At 40.5% G+C, this 19,986-nt stretch overlaps 1 protein-coding gene and 1 long non-coding RNA gene across 3 annotated transcripts in view; one reads left to right on the forward strand and one right to left on the reverse strand.

Moving 5' to 3' along the window:
- The window catches only part of pibf1 (progesterone immunomodulatory binding factor 1), a 136,840-nt gene that overhangs the window by 36,905 nt on the left and 79,949 nt on the right, over window positions 1–19,986 (reverse strand). The gene's annotated exons all lie outside the window — the stretch shown is intronic.
- Window positions 14,993–16,512, forward strand: LOC135786050 (uncharacterized). The gene is made up of 3 exons (XR_010546785.1): window positions 14,993–15,235; window positions 15,528–15,589; window positions 15,750–16,512. It is a non-coding gene; the product is annotated as an uncharacterized lncRNA (long non-coding RNA).

Below are 19,986 nucleotides of genomic sequence, written 5' to 3' on the forward strand. Positions count from 1 at the left end.
AGCTGGTAACAGGAAGTAACATGTTTACAATGATAACGCAATGTCGGATTTGTCCCAAACTTCACATGATTGATAAGAGTCCTGGACTGAACACATCTACATGCCAATATTTACATGTAGTCACTCATACTCACACACACTCGCTCACTCTCTCTCTCTCTCTCTCATGCTATCTTACACGATGCTACCTCGCTGTCATTTGTAATTAGCAACAGGAAATGTGGCACATTATACTACACTTTTAAATGGTTCACCTATGTTTACATGCTTAAATGCCTATTTACTACTGTTCCCTTTCATTCTTATGCCACGGCGTGGCGGTGTCATGTGTGCGAGGGCCCTTCCATCACTGCTTGCAGTTTTAATTAGGGCTCGAGCACCGAGGAGCAGGCCAGAATGGCCTGCACCGTAGGTGCGAAGCCCTATTGTTTTTGCTCGGATTTATTATTAGGGCCCGAGCACCGAGGAGCAGGCCAGAATGGCCTGCACCGAAAGGTGCGAAGCCCTATTGTTTTTGCTCGGATTATTATTTTTATTATTATTTTTTTTTTTTTTTTTTTTTAACACTTTTGGACTTTTTGGGTGCCTTAACATACTCGAAAACTCTTGAAAATTGGCACAGACATCAGAGTCGTCCGTCATCGCAGAAATCCAAAGGCTGGAACACGGGCGTGCCAAGGGGGCTCTATAGCGCCCCCTGTAATGCAAAAAAAAAAATTGATGCACAGATCGGGGAAAAATGTACGCACATGTACGAGAGTTGGTACGCATATAGATCTCATCGACCCAAACAACTTTCGCACTCTAAACATTAAGCTCCGCCCAACAGGAAGTTGGCTATTTTGGATTGTTTAAAAAATTAATGCGTTGAACTTTTAAATACTCCTCCTAGTGGATTCATGGGATTGACACCAAACGTGGTAAACATGATGTCGAGACATTGTACTTGTTAAATTGCGAAGGGATTTTTGATATCTCGAACGGTTCTGCCATGGCGAGGCGACGAATTTATGGCGAAATCAGAGAAACAGGAAGTGTCTAATATCGAAGGCAAAAAATGTCTTATTGTGATGCCACGCGGGGTGTTTGTTCGTCTGAAGATTCCGATCGCATCGATGTGCCTATTGTGACTCCCGGGTATAGCGCCACCACCAGGCGCCAGGAAGTGTGTCAATCACAAAGGTGGATTTTTTTTGACAGTTCCATGCTATGTTCTTTTAAATACTCCTTCTAGGATTTTCATGCGATTGACACAAGAAGTGGTCAACATGATGCCGAGACATTGTAGATGATAAATTGCGAAGGGATTTTTGATATCTCGAACGCTGTTCCCATGGCAACGCGTCAAACTTTACTTTCATTTTAAAGGCATATTTAAGCCTTACAGTTCCATGCAATGCTCTTTTAAATACTCCTTCTAGGATTTTCATGCGATTGACTCCAGAAGTTGTCAACATGATGCTGAGACATTGTAGATGATAAATTGCGAAGGGATTTTTGATATCTCAAACGTTGTTCCCATGGCAACGAGTCAAACTTTGCTTTCATTTTCCAGCATATTTAAGGCTGACAGTTACATGCTGTGAACTTTTGAATACTCCTCGTATGGGATTCATGCGATTGACACCAGAAGTGGTCAACATGATGTTGAGACATTGAAGACGTTAAATTGCAAAGGAATTTTTGACACATCGAAAGCTGTTCCCATGGCAACGCGTCAAACTTACTTTTATTTCAGGCATATTTCAGGCTCTTGGCAGCGTAGATTAAGTTTAAATTTGGCACACACATCTGATTTGTCGGCTGTTAAGTGTTGACAAAAACGTCAGATAAAGGCGTGTCTATTTAGTGACTGACTAGCGCCCCCGTTTGTCTAAAATATGGGGTTTCTTTTACCTACTGTACCTAAATGGGTCAGTAGCAACATGAAATAGTACACTGATATATACCCACTTGATGCACATGCCCACCGTGCATCGTTTTCTTGAAGGCAACGTGTAGCGGTAAACAAACGTGCGAGGGCCCGCCATCGCTGCTTGCAGCTATATTTTTTATTATTATTAGGGCTCGAGCACCGAGGAGCAGGCCAGAATGGCCTGCACCGAAAGGTGCGAAGCCCTATTGTTTTTGCTCGGATTATTATTTTTATTATTATTATTTTTTTTTTTTTTTTTTTTTTTTTTTTAACACTTTTGGACTTTTTGGGTGCCTTAACATACTCGAAAACTCTTGTAATTTGGCACAGACGTCAGAGTCGTCCGTCATCGCAGAAATCCAAAGGCTGGAACACGGGCGTGGCACGGGGGCTCTATAGCGCCCCCTGTAATGCAAAAAAAAACATTGATGCACAGATCGGGCAAAAATGTGCGCACATGTACGAGAGTTGGTACGCATATAGATCTCATCGACCCGAACAACTTTCGCCCTCTAACATTTAAGCTCCGCCCAACAGGAAGTCGGCTATTTTGGATTGTTTAAAAAATGCATGCGTTGAACTTTTAAATACTCCTCCTAGTGGATTCATGGGATTGACACCAAACGTGGTGATCATGATGCCGAGACATTGTACTTGCTAAATTGCGAAGGGATTTTTGATATCTCGAACGGTTCTGCCATGGCGAGGCGACGAATTTATGGCGAATTCAGAGAAACAGGAAGTGTCTAATATCTAAGGCAAAAAATATCTTATTGTGATGCCATGCGGAGTGTTTGTTCGTCTGAAGATTCCGATCGCATCGATGTGCCTATTGTGACTCCCGGGTATAGCGCCACCACCAGGCGCCAGGAAGTGCGTCAGTCACAAAGCTGGATTTTTTTTTACAGTTCTATGCTATGTTCTTTTAAATACTCCTTCTAGAATATTCATGAGATTGACACCAGAAGTGGTCAACATGATGCCGAGACATTGTAGATGATAAATTGCGAAGGGATTTTTGATATCTCAAACGCTGTTCCCATGGCAACGCGTCAAATTTTACTTTCATTTTAAAGGCTTATTTAAGCCTTTCAGTTGACGCCGATATTCTTTTAAATACTCCTTCTAGAATATTAATGAGATTGACACCAAAAGCGGTCAACATGATGCCGAGACATTGTAGATGATAAATTGTGAAGGGATTTTTTATATCTTGAACGCTGTTCCCATGGCAACGCCCCAAACTTTACTTTTATTTCAGGCATATTTAGGAATTCTTGGCGTGCTTAGATTAACCTAAACATTGGCACACACATCAGAGTTGTCGGCTGTTCAGAGTGGACAAATAGGTCAGACAAAGGCGTGTCTCTTTAGTGGCTCACTAGCGCCCCCGTTTGTCTAAAATGTGGGGTTTGTCTATTACCTACAGTCCCCAAATGGCTCAGTAACAACATTAAATAGCCCACTGATGTTTACCCACTTGATGCCCTTGCCCACCGTGCATCGTTTTCTCGGACGCATCGTGTAGCGGTAAAAAAACGTGCGAGGGCCCGCCATTGCTGCTTGCAGCTATATTTTTTTTTTTTTTTTTTAACACTTTTGGACTTTTTGGGGGCCTTAACATACTCGAAAACTCTTGAAAATTGGCACAGACGTCAGAGTCGTCCGTCATCGCAGAAATCCAAAGGCTGGAACACGGGCGTGGCACAGGGGCTCTGTAGCGCCCCCTGTAATGCAAAAAAAAACATTGATGCACAGATCGGGCAAAAATGTACGCACATGTACGAGACTTGGTACGCTTATAGATCTCATCGACCCGAACAACTTTCGCCCTCTAACATTTAAGCTCCGCCCAACAGGAAGTCGGCTATTTTGGATTGTTTAAAAAATGCATGCGTTGAACTTTTATATACTCCTCCCAGGGGATTCATGCGATTGACACCAAACGTGGTGAACATGATGTCGAGACATTGGACTTGCTAAATTGCGAAGGGATTTTTGATATCTTGAACGGTTCTGCCATGGGGAGGCGACAAAGTTGTGGCGAAATCAGAGAAACAGGAAGTGTCTAATATCTAGGGCAAAAAATGTCTTATTGTGATGACACGCGGGGTGTTTGTTCGTCTGAAGATTCCGATCGCATCGATGTGCCTATTGTGACTCCCGGGTATAGCGCCACCACCAGGCGCCAGGAAGTGTGTCAGTCACAAAGCTGGATTTTTTTGACAGTTCCATGCAATGTTCTTTTAAATACTCCTTCTAGGATTTTCATGAGATTGACACCAGAAGTGGTCAACATGATGCCGAGACATTGTAGATGATAAATTGCGAAGGGATTTTTGATATCTCAAACGCTGTTCCCATGGCAACGCGTCAAACGTTACTTTCATTTTAAAGGCATATTTAAGCCTTTCTGTTGCATGCAGGAAACTTTTAAATACTCCTTCTAGGATATTCATGCGATTGACACCAGAAGTGGTCAACATGATGCCGAGACATTGTAGATGATAAATTGTGAAGGGATTTTTGATATCTCAAACGCTGTTCCCATGGCAACGCGTCAAACTTTACTTTCATTTTAAAGGCTTATTTAAGCCTTTAAGTTGACGCCGATGTTCTTTTAAATACTCCTTCTAGAATATTCATGAGATTGACACCAGAAGTGTTCAACATGATGTCGAGACATTGTAGATGATAAATTGCGAAGGGATTTTTGATATCTCGAACGCTGTTCCCATGACAACGCGTCAAATTTTACTTTCATTTTAAAGGTTTAATTAAGCCTGACAGTTGCATGCGATGTTCTTTTAAATACTCCTTCTAGGGAAATAATGTGATTGACTCCAGAAGTGGTCAACATAATGCTGAGACATTGTAGATGATAAATTGCGAAGGGATTTTTGATATCTCGAACGCTGTTCCCATGGCAACGCGCCAAACTTTACTTTCATTTTAAAGGCTTATTTAAGCCTTTCAGTTGACGCCGATATTCTTTTAAATACTCCTTCTAGAATATTAATGAGATTGACACCAAAAGCGGTCAACATGATGCCGAGACATAGTAGATGATAAATTGCGAAGGGATTTTTGATATCTCGAACGCTGTTCCCATGGCAACTCCCCAAACTTTACATTTATTTCAGGCATATTTAGGACTCTTGGCGTGCTTAGATTAACCTAAAAGTCGGCACAAACATCAGAGTTGTCGGCTGTTCAGAGTGGACAAATAGGTCAGACAAAGGCGTGTCTCTTTAGTGGCTCACTAGCGCCCCCGTTTGTCTAAAATGTGGGTTTTTTCTTTTACCTACAGTCCCCAAATGGCACAGTAACAACATTAAATAGCCCACTGATGTTTACCCACTTGATGCCCTTGCCCGCCGTGCATCGTTTTCTCGGACGCATCGTGTAGCGGTAAAAAAACGTGCGAGGGCCCGCCATTGCTGCTTGCAGCTATATTTATTTATTTATTTATTATTATTATTTTTTTAACACTTTTGGACTTTTTGGGGGCCTTAACATACTCGAAAACTCTTGAAATTTGGCACAGACGTCAGAGTCGTCCGTCATCGCAGAAATCCAAAGGCTGGAACACGGGCGTGGCACGGGGGCTCTGTAGCGCCCCCTGTAATGCAAAAAAAAACATTGATGCACAGATCGGGCAAAAATGTACGCACATGTACGAGAATTGGTACGCTTATAGATCTCATCGACCCGAACAACTTTCGCCCTCTAACATTTAAGCTCCGCCCAACAGGAAGTCGGCTATTTTGGACTGTTTAAAAAATGCATGTGTTGAACTTTTAAATACTCCTCCTAGGGGATTCATGCGAATGACACCAAATGTGGGGATCATGATGTCGAGACATTGTACTTGCTAAATTGCGAAGGGATTTTTGATATCTCGAACAGTTCTGCCATGGCGAGGCGACAAAGTTGTGGTGAAATCAGAGAAACAGGAAGTGTTTAATATCTAAGGTAAAAAATGTCTTATTGTGATGCCATGCGGGGTGTTTGTTCTTCTGAAGATTCCGATCGCATCGATGTGCCTATTGTGACTCCCGGGTATAGCGCCACCACCAGGCGCCAGGAAGTGTGTCAGTCATGAACTTTTAAATACTTCTCCTAGGGAATTCATACGATTGACACCAAACGTGGTGAACATGATGCTGAGACATTGGACTTGCTAAATTGCGAAGGGATTTTTGATATCTCAAACGGTGTTGCCATGACGAGGCGACAAATTTATGGCGAATTCAATGAAACAGGAAGTGTCTAATATCTTAAGCAAAAAATGTCTTATTGGGATGAAACGCAGTGTGTATGTTCGGCCAAGGATTCCGATCGCATCGATGTGCCTATTTTGAGTCTCGGGTATAGCGCCACCAACAGGCACCAGGAAGTAGGGCAGTCACAAAAGGTGGATTTCTTGACAGTTGCATATGGTGAACTTTTAAATACTCCTCCTAGGATTTTCATGCGATTGACACCAAAAGCGGTCAACACGATGCTGAGACATTGTAGATGATAAATTGCGAAGGGATTTTTGATATCTCGAACGCTGTTCCCATGGCAACACGTCAAACTTTACTTTCATTTTCAGGCATATTTAAGCTCTTGGCGTGCACTTTGGGTGCCTTAACATGCTCGAAAACAACGGAAATTTGGCACAGATGTCAAAGTCACGTGCCACTAGGCTCATGCAAAGGCTGGAATATGGGCGTGGCAAGGGAGCTCTGTAGCACCCCCTGTAATGCAAAAAAATAACATTGATGCACAGATCGGGCAAAAATGTACGCACATGTACGGGAATTGGTACGCATATAGATCTCATCGACCCGAACAACTTTCACACTCTAAGATTTAAGCTCCGCCCAACAGGAAGTCGGCTATTTTGTATTGTTTAAAAAATGAATGCGTTGAACTTTTAAATACTCCTCCTAGAGGATTCATGGGATTGACACCAAACGTGGTGAACATGATGTCGACACATTGGACTTGCTAAATTGCGAAGGGATTTTTGATATCTCGAACGGTTCTGCCATGGCGAGGCGAAAAATTTATGGCGAAATCAGAGAAAAAGGAAGTGTCTAATATCTAAGGCAAAAAATTTCTTATTGCGATGCCAAGCGGGGTGTTTGTTCGCCTGAAGATTCCGATCGCATCGATGTGCCTATTGTGAGTCTCGGGTATAGCGCCACCACCAGGCGCCAGGAAGTTTGTCAGTCACAAAGGTGGATTTTTTTGACAGTTCCATCCGATGTTCTTTTAAATACTCCTTCTAGGATTTTCATGCGATTGAGACGAGAAGTGGTCAACATGATGCCGAGACATTGTAGATGATAAATTGCGAAAGGATTTTTGATATCTCAAACGCCGTTCCAATGGCAATGCTGCAAACTTCACTTTTATTTCAGGCATATTTAAGGCTCTTGACTCATTTAGATTAACATTAAAGTTGACACACACATCAGAGTTTTCGGCTGTTAAGTGTGCACAAAAAGGTCAGACATAGGCGTGTCTCTTAAGTGGCTCACTAGCGCCCCCTTTTGTCTAAAGTCTGGGGTTTCTTTTAGCTACAGTCCCCAAATGGCTCAGTAACAACATTAAATAGCCCACTGATATTTACCCACTTGATGCCCTTGCCCACCGTGCATCGTTTTCTCGGACGCACCGTGTAGCGGTAAAAAAAACGTGCGAGGGCCAGACATTGCTGCTTGCAGCTATATTTATTATTTTTTTTCTTTTTCTTCTCCGACTTCAGCGGGACTTTAGAGGGCCTAAACATACTCGAAAACTCATGAAATTTTGCACAGATGTCAAGAGTGATGAAAATTTACATGTGGTGTAGGCTTTAGAATTAGGCGTGGGAAAATGGCTCTATAGCGCCACCTACAAATTTTCAACGAAGCAGCCCTCGGACTGTGTTTGATGTACAATTACGAAATTCGGTACGCTTCTGTAGCATGACATGACCTACAAAAAAGTCTCTTGGAGCGAAGCCGTAAACCAAACAGGAAGTCAGCTATTCGGAGTTATTTTTGTGATTTGGGCGCAGTTTTTGTCATTTCCAGGCGTCATACTTTAACTAACTCCTCCTACAGTTTTCGTCAGATCATCTTCATATTTGGTGAGTGTCATCTTAAGGCCTTTGTGATGCTAAATTGCGAAGGATTTGACTCTACGTAAAAATTTGTGTCGGTTCTGGCCCGACAAATTTGATGTTTTCCAATGAAACAGGAAGTTGCTGGAACTCATGCATACAATGTCCGATCTGTCCCAAATTTCACATGATTGCTAAGAGTCCTGACCTGAACACATCTACATAACAATTTTCATTTATAGCCATAGCGCCACCAGCTGGCAACCTGAAGGAACATGTTTTAGCGCCACTTTCAAATATTGAATGAAGCAGCCCTTGGACTGTGTTTAACTTACATGTACGAATTTCGGTATGCTCATGTATTATTACAAGCCCTACAAAAAAGTATCTTGGAGCAACGCCCTAAACCAAACAGGAAGTCAGCTATTTTGAATTATTTCTCAGATTTTGTCTCAGTTTTTCTCATTTCCAGCAGTCATACTTTAACTAACTCCTCCTACAGTTTTCGTCGGATCATCATCATATTTGGCAAGTCTCATCTTAAGGCCTTTGTGAGGCTAAATTGCGAAGGATTTGATTCTATATTAAAATTTGTGTCGGTTTCGGCCAGCCAAAGTTTGATGTTTCGCTATGAAACAGGTTGCTGGAACTCAGGCATACAGTGTCTGATCTGTCCCAAACTTCACATGATTGCTAAGAGTCCTGACCTTAACACATCTACATGTTAATAGTCACTTATGGTTATAGCGCCACCAGCTGGCAACAGGAAGTGACATGTTTACAATGATTATGCAATGTCTGATCTGTCCCAAACTTCACATGATTAATAAGAGTCCTGGACTTAACACATCTACATGTCAATAGTCACTTATGGTTATAGCGCCACCAGCTGGCAACAGGAAGTGACATGTTTACACTGATTATGCAATGTCTGATCTGTCCCAAACTTCACATGATTAATAAGAGTCCTGGACTGAACACATCTACATGTCAATAGTCACTTATGGTTATAGCGCCACCAGCTGGCAACAGGAAGTGACATGTTTACAAGGATTATGCAATGTCTGATCTGTCCCAAACTTCACATGATTGATAAGAGTCCTGGACTGAACACATCTACACGCCAATAGTCACTTATAGTTATAGCGCCACCAGCTGGCAACAGGAAGTGACATGTTTACAAGGATTATGCAATGTCTGATCTGTCCCAAACTTCACATGATTAATAAGAGTCCTGGACTGAACACATCTACATGTCAATAGTCACTTATGGTTATAGCGCCACCAGCTGGCAACAGGAAGTGACATGTTTACAATGATTATGCAATGTCTGATCTGTCCCAAACTTCACATGATTAATAAGAGTCCTAGACTTAACACATCTACATGTCAAAAGTCACTTATGGCTATAGCGCCACCAGCTGGCAACAGGAAGTGACATGTTTACACTGATTATGCAATGTCTGATCTGTCCCAAACTTCACATGATTAATAAGAGCCCTGGACTGAACACATCTACATGTCAATAGTCACTTATGGTTATAGCGCCACCAGCTGGCAACAGGAAGTGACATGTTTACAAGGATTATGCAATGTCTGATCTGTCCCAAACTTTACATAATTGACAAGAGTCTAGGACTGAACACATCTACATGTCAATAGTCACTTATGGTCATAGTGCCACCAGCTGGCAACAGGAAGTGACATGTTTACACTGATTATGCAATGTCCGATCTTTCCCTATCTTCACATGATTAATAAGAGTCCTGGACTGAAAACATCTACATGTCAACAGTCAGTTATGGTCATAGCGCCACCAGCTGGTAACAGGAAGTAACATGTTTACAATGATAATGCAATGTCGGATTTGTCCCAAACTTCACATGATTGCTAAGAGTCCTGAACTGAACACATCTTCATGTCAATAGTCACTTATAGTTATAGCGCCACCAGCTGGCAACAGGAAGTGACATGTTTACAATGATTATGCAATGTCGGATTTGTTCCAAACTTCACATGAGTGATAAGAGTCCTGAACTGAACACATCTTCATCTCAATAGTCACTTATGGTCATAGCGCCACCAGCTGGCAACAGGAAGTGACATGTTTACACTAATTATGCAATGTCTGATCAGTCACAAACTCCACATGATTGATAAGAGTCCTGGACTGAACACATCTACACGCCAATAGTCACTTATAGTTATAGCGCCACCAGCTGGAAACAGGAAGTGACATGTTTACAATGATTATGCAATGTCTGATCTGTCCCAAACTTTACATAATTGACAAGAGTCCAGGACTGAACACATCTACATGCCAATAGTCACTTATGGCCATAGCGCCACCTGCTGGCAACAAGAAGTAACATGTTTTACACTGATTATTCAAAGTCAGATCTGCCCTAAATTTTACATGATCAATAAGAGTCCTGGACTGAACACATCTATGTGCCAACATTTACATGTAGTCACTCATACTCACACACACACTCGCTCGCTCACTCTCTCTCTCTCTCTGTCTCTCTCTCTTTCTCTCCCTCTCTCATGCTATCTTACACGATGCTACCTCACTGTAATTTGTAATTAGCAACATGAAATGTGGCACATTATACTACACTTTTAAATAGTTCACCTATGTTTACATGCTTAAATGCCTATTTACTACTGTTCCCTTTAATTCTTATGCCACGGCGTGGTGATGTCATGTGTGCGAGGGCCCTTCCATCACTGCTTGCAGTTTTAATTTATTTTTGTATTTCTTATACTTATTTTCCGCCTCTTTGGTTCTTTGTTTAAAAAACTCCTTATAAAGCAAGTTCTTCTTTTTGATTGCATTTTTCAATCCCTTCGTGATCCAGGGATAACCTTTTTTATTTGACATTGTACACATTTCCTTCAATGGACAATTTTTGTCATATAGTTGTTTAAATATTCTCATAAACTCATCATAAGCATCATGTACATTACTCTTCTCATATATGCCATCCCAATTTTGTTCAAATAAATCATTCTTAAAAACATTCAAGGACTCTTCTGATCTTAATCTTTTGAATTTACTTAGTGGTTTCTGATGAGGCTTACAATCACTCTCAAACACTGTAAATACGGGCAAATTATCACTGATGTCACTTATTAATATTCCACTTATTGCATCATTAAAGATTTCATTTGTTAGAATATTATCGATTAGTGTAGCGCTATGGGTCGTTATCCTCGTAGGTCTAGTGATTTTGGGGTACAAATTCAAACTATAGATTGTGCTGATGAAATTTTCTGTCAATTTATGCTTATTTGGATTGAGCATATCTATATTAAAGTCTCCACAAACAATAATTGTTTTAGCTTTTTTGGTATCCATTTCCTCCATATATTCACTAAATTTTTCAACACATGAGCCTGGTTTTCTATAAATACAACTTATGATCACATTCTTCCTATATGCAACTCAATTGTTAAACATTCAAATATATTTTCAACAGTGAGACTCATATCCTCCACAACACTAAATCTCAAGTTAGTGTCCACAAATAATGCAACACCTCCTCCTGCTCCATGTTTTCGGTCCATGTGTACAAAATCATATCCATCCAACTCAAAATTTTCTTTTTTCTCCTTATGCATCCATGTTTCAGATAAAGCAATTATACTAAATGGTTGTACCAACCCCTGCAGATAGTTCTTAATATTTTCAAAATTTGCATAGAGACTTCGACTGTTTATATGTATAACGGAGAGTCTGCCATCTTTTTTAATTTGATTGTACATTTCATATGTATAGTAACCACAGTTTTTATTGGCACAAGTAAAAAAGTTTTTGTCCGGATCAATATCATATTCCATATCCAAACTTATGCAATCAGTATGTTCAAATATTTGCAACTCCAGACTGGTTGTATCTTCTGCTTCAGCTGAGTGTTTTATTTGAGTATGTATGCCAGTCAGCTTACCTCGTTTTCCAGTAGCCTGACAACCTTGTTTACTCATACTCAGTCAGCTCTTCCAAACCCCTCACCACCAATACCTTCGCATCTTCTGGGCTTCCATTTAGTTTTATGAACACTTTACAGTTGGCAGTCCAAGTATGTTGTATTTTCTTAATTTTCCTCAGGTACCTAGCTTTCTTTGCGATGTCTGCATTGTGCTTTGTGAGGTGCTCGTTGATATAAACGTTTGTTCCATTGAGCTTTTTTCCTTCCTTCAAAATCGCGATCTTGTGTTTCCTGTTTGCAAATCTCATGATGACCGTAGATTTATCGCTGGCTTTCCTCCTCGGCAACACGTGGCAAGCCTCAACATTATTGCAATCCAAATCAATTCCTTTTGATTGTAGAAAGCTCGCCACTTGTTGCTCTGTCGAACTGGTGTCAATTTCAGCTACTTGATCTCTAATGTTTACGTCCACCGCGCGAGCATACGATCAGGGTTTCACTGTGAACCCGGTTATTATGATGTCATTCATCTTCGAATATTGTTCGAGGTCTGCAACCCGATTCTCCAGCTGCACTATTTTCATGTCTTTCTCCGCATTCTGGATGCTTGGGAATGGACCTCCTTCACCAAATCCAAAATATGGATCTGTTGCTCCTTTACCTCCATGAGCTGTGTTTTAAGGAAGTACAATGTTATGTCATCGATTTCCTCAGCCACATCACTTAACTTCTTCGGCGGCATTTTCACTACTAAATCAATATGATCTTCTGCGTTTTCCCACACATCCACTGTTCTCACACACTAGCAACAATGTGCTCCTTGTGCTCCTCAGAATAGTGAATTATTCCTTCATAAGAATAGAACAACTCACGTTTCCAACTGTGGTGGTAGTTCTCAAAAAACACTTTTTCGCATCATTTCACGTCACAAGAGGGAGTTGTTTGGCAGGCTCCTCTGCGTTGGCTCAGTGCAGAGTAGGATGGTATTCAGTAGGAGCGGTCGTGAGTCAGTGTGCTTTTGGTAGTTTTTATATTTCGATTTATCATCGGCATGGTAAATTTTCATGTTTGTGGAGGTTGCACAAACTTCTGCCTATCAGGACATCGTGTCCACAGGTTTCCTAAAAAGAAAAAGGAAGGTGCTTTCTTCTGTGCCTGGGTGCATTTTGTGCAGGTGAAGAGACGGTGTTCTCTCTACACAAAAAAAATGGGCTTGATTCAGTTGTTCTAAAGGTACACTGTTAGATGTCGCTGTAGATTTAGCAGCACTGTACTGTAAAAATCCACAGTACTATACTGTATGTGTACATTACAGTACAGTACTGCAGTTCATAATGCATTCTGGGTAAATTTGTTTGAGCGGGAAAATTTTACAGTATATTTTGGTCTTGATGTAACCTTGCTGTAGCCATTGCTGTAATGTGCCAGGTGTACTTGCAATAATCAGAGAAAGTGCGCCAACGTCAAATCACACAGACAGAGGGAGAGCACAACTCCTGGCTGCAGCTGAAGGAGGACGATTGATTTCTGGCAGTTCGGTAAGTTTGAAATATTTCTGTTTCATGAAAACTTAATTTTTAGTTTAAGAATGTTGTCAATAGTTTGTCACAATATTGTTTTAAACGTGCAATGAGAGAGAAAAACGGTCGCCAACAAAGTTTCAATCTCCCTCAGAAAGTAAGCTAACGTTACACACAGATGTCTACCGCTGCTTTAACTCGATTTACACCTTTTTTAATGAATATAGGGTTTTTTTAACTAAATTATGACGGTTTGGTGAGTTTATATTGTGTTGAAAGTGTGGTGACAATGAAACTATTTTTAACGAAATGGACAAAGACAACCCGCCAGCGCGGTCTTGCGGTCCCAGCATAACGGTCGTTTATCTCGGCGTTTCATCCGTTCAGTTAGCGTCAGAGAAAAGTATTAAGTTCGACTGTTTGGCAAGGCTGACTCGTGGTTGTAAACAGATAGGACTTGACACCCCGTACACAGCATAGTACCGAACTACTCCACAGAAGTGAAAACAAGAAACCTCATATTTAACTGGATACATGCATCGAACTCATCGCAGCTTTAACTTCGACCAAATATAATTCAGACCTGGGCTCATCTTAATATCAGATGAACGAAAGGGATTGCCGCGCTTATTGTTGTTGTTATTATATTACGGTATATAGCAAAAGCAGAGAATATCTTCTCTAAAGCGTTTTACACGCCCAGTAAGTTGTCCAATACATTTTTATGGCATATTGTTTCCACCACTTCAGATGCATTTCACGCTGTATATAAGTTTCCAAAACACATCAAATCAATGCACGAAAAGAGAATGGGCTCCGCATTTACGTACCTTTGTCTTCTCGTCTCTGTCATCTGATCCTTCATCTCTGGATGTAAAATAGTCCATTATAACATCGTGTAGGAAACTGGCATCACCAGGATTGCTCAGATTTAGGCGATCATGTTTATCTTTACAGTGAGCAGCTAGCTACTAACTTGTTAAAAAACTTTGCGTGAAATAGTGTTACACCGCAGCCGTCCGGGTAAAACATTAAAGGGACAGTCTTTTTACCTAAACGAGACATTTTCAGAGATTTTCTGTAGACAAGATGTTATAGAATAATAATTAAAAAAGACTTATTTAGATATTTATATATAATATAACAACTAATATATATATATATATATATATATATATATATATATATATATATATATATATATTTGTTTTACAACTGACTTAACACTTACAGTAATGTTTTATTTGTTAGGATAGCATGATATTAGATTTAAACACTTAATACATTTTTAAATCAATCACTTTGTCTCTGCACAATGAACATTATCAAATATTATTAATGTTGTAAAATATATTGTTCATTGTTAGTTCATATTAGCTAAGGCATTACCAAATGTTCAGGAATAAACTCTTATAGTAAAGTGTTACTAAGTTTTCTTTTACCATTTCCTTCACAATGTCTACTTATTTCTATGGCTAACAGATTTTGTAACATTTGTCTTTTTTACAGTCTTTTTGCTTGTAAGTCGGATTGGGTAAGAAGGATCATCTTTAAAGGCACCAGGCAAGTACATGATGTACAGTTACAAGTCATGTATTTTTTTTGACTGCAATATTAAATGCTTTCACGTCACATGTAAAAGTACACAGGAATGTGGCTAATCACTTTTTATTTGTAGTTTACCTGAGTGTCCTTGCACTTTTCAGGAGTTAAGGCAGATGTGGAGGCACAACGGGTGACACCAGACACACACCAAGCACATTGTTCGGTAAGTTTGCACTTTACAGTACCACTACAGTTTCTTTAAATACCCATGTATACACTCATTCACAATTCCCACACACAACACTGTAACACGACCATACACAACATGTACACAATTGTCTTAGTTTGCCATGTAGAAATATACAAACAGAAATATTCAGACTTTGGTTATAAGAAATTTAATTTAATAATTGTATTTATTTAGCAGAGGTGTCCCTGGACTTTATTGACAAAAGATTTTGTTTTCAGAATAAAAAGTTGTGTCCAAATCAGTAACAATTGTACTTTCTGTTCAGGACATTCAATCATGACATGATCCATGTGGATGCTGTCCATTGAGGAAAGAGTTTGTTCAGCGGTAAGTGAATCTTCTGTATTTTAATGTAATTAGGTGTGGAACAGTAGAATAAGAGCAAAAGGTTTCAGAATAGGGGTAAATTCAAGGCTGAGTTTAGTTTTTTTTTAAATCTTTTTCTATCTTATATTTGTTGACTTAATGTTTATGATATTTCTAACAGGTTTCTGGATAGAATTAATTCCAAAGATGGGAAAAAGTGCACATCCAGACAAGGAGCAAGCAAATAGACAAGGAACTTGGTGCAGAGAAAAGCTGTGGCCATTGACCCCCATGTGAACAGCTTCATGCAGTCCCTGATTGAGTTCGAATGGACGACTTCAAAGTAAAGGCCACTGTGGTCTGTCTGCCACAGTTTAATGCATTTATTTTTAGTGTTAAATGAAATTCAAGTAGAATATTTAAAACTATGGGCCAGTGTTCTTTTTACCACAGTGAAATGTTACCTTTTAGTCGATGATGGACTTTAAACTGAAAACTTCAAACTATGGAACAGTGTTCTATTTGCCAGAGTTAAATATGTTACAGCAGGGGTCTTCAAACTTGTTTATACTTGTTGATTTTATTTTATGTTACTTGATTATATGTTTATTATTGTTTAAAATCTTGTTTTAAATATGTTTTGTTTCGATTAAATGTTTTTTAAATAAAATTTTGATACAAACATTGCTTGGATTGCCTTTTAATTCATTATGTCATGTCAAGGATAGCATTTTTACCATATTAATAACTATAGATTTAAACCTAAATCTCTAGCTATTTTATATAATATTATTGTATTAACTGTAATAAGTAATAAATAGTATTTATGGGTCAATATAGACATTACAGTAAATTACTGTAAAAATAGACTACTGTAATAAAATATTGTAAAATTACAGTACAGTACTGCTTTGTAACTATACAGTACTAGTTTGTGTACTGTAAAATGGTATTACAGTACAGTACTGTGAAACCAAAATACAGTAACTTACTGGCAACCGTGCTGCCAGTACCGTACTGTAAAAATACAGGGAAATCGTTAACAGTGTATGTAAAAATGTATTTTATTAATCTGTCCTTTGGGGTCAATATGACCCCAATTGAAAGTGAATGGGAAATGCATAATTTTTTTTTCCATTTGTCAAAAAATAAATATCAATAAATCAGCATAAATCTGAAAGGCCTGGTACTTGTTCACAAATGCAATGCAAAAAGCACATGCTCACACAAATTTGATATTTTTCAGTAAAGCCAATGATGTAGTTGAGGAATTTAGTGGTAAACAGGTACAAAGGTACTTCAAATCTCTCAAAACACAGCTTTATTGTATAGATGAGAAGTAAACAAACAAACAAAAAATTATATAATATTTGTATTTTTGAAAAAGTATATTTTTCTTAAAATTATGCTTTCAATTTTGGGGTCATATAGACCCAAAGGGCCAGAAGTGTAAACAGAAAATGAGGAGCATTTGAGGGTTAAGTATTTTATATTGAAAGCTTTCAAATCTCTAAATCCATTACAATACATTACATGCACTTAAGGATTCATACTAAATCAACAAATTGTCAAATAATTGTCCTAAATGGCACAGTGCGACATCACATTGCTAAGAAAATCAAAACAGCATGTCTTATGAAGCAGTTGAAGCAGGTGAAGCAGTTATCAACAGGAGTCCACAGAAACGTGTAAGTGTATTTGATTTGAGACTTGTGATTTGAGACTTGTGAAGTTTTAGCGCAGTGTCGTTGCTAAGAAACGCTCTCTTGTTTACCTTTGGCTCACGTGCTGCAATCCGCGTTTGTTCTCGCGTGTCCTCGCGTGCTTTAGTGTATTACAGTAAATACAGTAGTAGTTTCGGCCATTAACGTGTTGTTGATTGTTTTCGGGCGTGGCCAACGCCAGGAGAGTATTTAAACAGCAGTAAACAGTTCAGTCTTCAGGTGAAGCAGTTATCAACAGGAGTCCACAGAAACGTGTAAGTGTATTTGATTTGAGACTTGTGAAGTTTTAGCGCAGTGTCGTTGCTAAGAAACGCTCTCTTGTTTACCTTTGTCTCACGTGCTGCAATCCGCGTTTGTTCTCGCGTGTCCTCGCGTGCTTTAGTGTATTACAGTAAATACAGTAGTAGTTTCGGCCATTAACGTGTTGTTGATTGTTTTCGGGCGTGGCCAACGCCAGGAGAGTATTTAAACAGCAGTAAACAGTTCAGTCTTCAGGTGAAGCAGTTATCAACAGGAGTCCACAGAAACGTGTAAGTGTATTTGATTTGAGACTTGTGAAGTTTTAGCGCAGTGTCGTTGCTAAGAAACGCTCTCTTGTTTACCTTTGTCTCACGTGCTGCAATCCGCGTTTGTTCTCGCGTGCTTTAGTGTATTACAGTAAATACAGTAGTAGTTTCGGCCATTAACGTGTTGTTGATTGTTTTCGGGCGTGGCCTGCTGAGTTTCAGCCCACATTTGAAGCACTTATAAAAACAGTCAGTCCACCGCGGCAGCGGTCGCGTGCAGCCCTCGTCGTGTGAAGACCGAAGAGTGTAAAGACCATCGACTCTACCTGCGCGACTCCACCGAGCAGGGACACCGACTTGGCACTTAAGTATTGTACTTTTTGTACTAACTTTTCTATTTATCTATATAGCACTCTTTTTCCTCTCTTGTACATTTCCTATTCTTATAATTTTACTATGTGCTTTCAAATCTCTACTGTCATTACAACTCGTAAATCTGTTGTATCACGTCGCCGTGGGAGAAATATTAATAACCTCCGCACTCTCCCACCTTCCACTATTGCCTCACTCTCTCTTCCCATTGGCTTATGGAACTGCCAATCTGCTGTCAACAAAGCAGATTTCATTACTGCCATTGCCTCACATTCTGGCCTTTCTGTTTTAGCACTTACTGAGACATGGATTAAACCAGAGGACACGGCCACTCCGGCTGCCCTCTCCAACAACTACACTTTCTCACACAGTCCTCGCACAACAGGAAGGGGTGGAGGAACTGGTCTGCTCATCCCAAAGGACTGGAAATTCCAACAGCAAACCCCCTCATGTGACAGCAACTCTTTCGAATCGCATATTGTTACTATCATCCACCCTACTAAAATGCATTTTTTAGTTATCTATCGCCCCCCAGGTCAACTTGGACACTTCTTGGAGGAGTTAGACGTACTTCTGTCTTCATTCCCTGAGGATGGTACTCCTTTAGTAGTACTTGGTGACTTCAATATCCACCTGGAGAAACCACAGGCAGCTGACTTCAACACCCTGACTGCGTCGTTTGACCTCAAGCGAGTCCCTACTTCACCAACACACAGGTCTGGTAATCTTTTAGATCTTATCTACACACGCTGTTGTTCCACCTACCACACCCAGGTCACCCCACTTCACACATCTGATCACTTCCTAATTACTCTCGACCTCGACCTGACTCCCCCTGTCGCTACATACCTGCGCACGCTCTCTCCCTCCCGCTTATCCTCTGCGATTGTTTCCACGCTGCCCGCTCCCAGCCAACTCTCTCTGTTAGATACTGACAATGCCACTGACACACTTTGTTCCACTCTTACATCCTGCTTAGACACATTATGCCCTCTGACATCTGGACCGGCCCGGGTCACACCTTCTGCTCCTTGGCTAACTGAGGTTCTCCGTGAGCATCGCTCCACACTCAGGGCTACAGAGAGGAAGTGGCGCAGATCGAATGATCCTTCTGATCTCTGCCTCTATCAGTCTCTTCTTGCCTCCTTCTCCAAGGATGTCTCCTCTGCAAAGACCCTATACTACCATTCAAAGATTAACAACTCACCTGACTCTCACACTCTCTTCAAGACCTTCTCTACCCTTCTTTGTCCCCCTGCCCCTCCACCTTCATCCGACCTAACGGCTGATGATTTTGCTTCCTTCTTTGTGAAGAAAACGAAAACTATTAGCAGTCAGTTCTCCGAGCCGCCGCTTCTTGCGCATTCTCAAATCCCTGAGACATGCTCCCTTCCCTCCTTCTCTCTCCTATCCGAAGCAGATGTTTCCAAGGTCTTGGCTTCTAATCATCCGACTACCTGCCCGCTAGATCCCATACCCACCCATCTCCTCCAGGCCATCTCTCCGTCTGTTATCCCTGCTCTCACTCACATTATCAATTCATCCCTTTCCACTGGCACCTTCCCTGTAGCATTTAAAGAGGCCCGGATAACCCCGTTGCTGAAGAAACCCACTCTCAATCCTGCTATGCTAGAGAACTACAGACCCGTTTCTCTTCTTCCCTTCATTTCCAAGACTCTTGAACGCATTGTGTTCAACCAGCTCTCCACTTTCTTCACACAAAATAACCTCCTGGATAGCAATCAGTCTGGATTCAAAAGTGGTCACTCCACTGAGACTGCGCTGCTATCAGTCATTGAGGCCCTAAGGCAGGCAA

Source organism: Paramisgurnus dabryanus, chromosome 4 (assembly GCF_030506205.2).
Source record: "Paramisgurnus dabryanus chromosome 4, PD_genome_1.1, whole genome shotgun sequence".
NCBI classification, from domain to species: Eukaryota; Metazoa; Chordata; class Actinopteri; order Cypriniformes; family Cobitidae; genus Paramisgurnus; species Paramisgurnus dabryanus.